The following is a 1,355-nucleotide window of genomic DNA, read 5'->3' as shown; positions in this document are numbered from 1 at the left end:
TGTTTATGACAATATTTTATCAGTCTTATGCACACCCCGTCAAATAAAATGTTACCCACATTTTTTCAAGAGCCAACATACTATAACAGAATTGTACAAATTGTCAATACATTCAAAGTTTACAGCCAACATGCTTATGAAAATTAGCACAATAAAACAATAGGCACACTTTAGAGGAAATATGAAAAATATTTCACCAAGGACAGAATATTGTTTTAATACAATGTCACAATATTCCAGACAAACTGACATTTCTCCGTCCTAAGAACAGTGAGGATCAACGACAGAACATTCCCATTCACTGCACCACTGCACTTTACAGAAACCTACAAAAAATGACAAAAGAGCAATTAAACAGAGAATGCATTTGTATTTTAAAGAGTACAGAAAAAAGGCAACAAAAATATGAGACTTACAATTTTAAGACGTTGTGGACTCGCTGTGTATGTGACATCATCAGAAGTGATGATGATTGGGACCAGGTGCCTTGTGTGGAAAATCATTTCTGGGTGTCTTTTTTGCCTGTTTATGTTAGAAGTAGAAAAAAAATAGTCAGATAGAATCAGTTGATGTTGGCAATAACTATGAAGCTGTTTTAAGTGTGGACTTAAGGAGACAAACTACCTTAAAATCTTTCCATCCATGATCTGAACACACTGATCCTAGCAGGGTGGTGAGGGGGGCTGGTGGTGCCCATCTCCAGCAGCCATCAGATGAGAGGCAGGGTTCACCCTGGACAGGTCACCAGTCCATCACAGGGCCCTGAAAGTCAACAACAAATAAAATGTATGAAAGAGAAATGTTAGATTAACAAGGGGAAAAATTCTTTCCAGTTACCTTTAAATCAAATCATGTTTATTAAGCACTTAGTGTTGGTAACAGCAGTTTTTGTTGTTGAAAATGTAGCTAGCTCCTCATTGAAAAAACAAACTTACATCATTAAGACGATGTGGAGGTTCATCCTCAGAGCTGGTTGTTGATCTGGTGGAGTCACAGCCTCTTCTGAGACAGGAAAGTCTTTAGATTTTCTAATACCTGATCGCTCTGGCTTCCTATTTCATCTTCATTTGCAAAGATATGTTGAAGATAAAAACATTGATGAACAAGTTATAACAACAACCTCAAAATATCAAAGTCATATGGAGCTTAATTAAAACCAGGTTAAGTTTATGAAGTATATTGAGTTGTAACAAAGAGCTTCCAGTTATAACATGAATGATTGTTATAGTAATAATCATAAAAGTCACAATAAAATTGATGAAATAATTATTTCTGAAACCAACGTAAGTTTGTTTATATTTTTACTGCACCGTTTGTAGCATCCCGTTTGAAAGGATGGTCTCTCAAACTGATGG

General features: G+C 35.7%; 1 long non-coding RNA gene across 1 annotated transcript; it reads right to left on the bottom strand.

Annotated features, from left to right (window-relative positions):
- Positions 1–282: 282 nt before the first annotated feature.
- LOC106961259 (uncharacterized) lies at positions 283–654 on the bottom strand. The gene is made up of 3 exons (XR_001427734.1): positions 625–654; positions 417–522; positions 283–326 (listed from the first exon to the last, which is right to left on the bottom strand). It is a non-coding gene; the product is annotated as an uncharacterized LOC106961259 (long non-coding RNA).
- Positions 655–1,355: the final 701 nt, after the last annotated feature.

Source organism: Poecilia latipinna, unplaced genomic scaffold (genome assembly GCF_001443285.1).
Source record: "Poecilia latipinna isolate Pla-1442-1.1 unplaced genomic scaffold, P_latipinna-1.0 Scaffold1282, whole genome shotgun sequence".
Lineage (NCBI taxonomy): Eukaryota > Metazoa > Chordata > Actinopteri > Cyprinodontiformes > Poeciliidae > Poecilia > Poecilia latipinna.
This window is presented reverse-complemented; position numbering and strand designations above follow the sequence as displayed.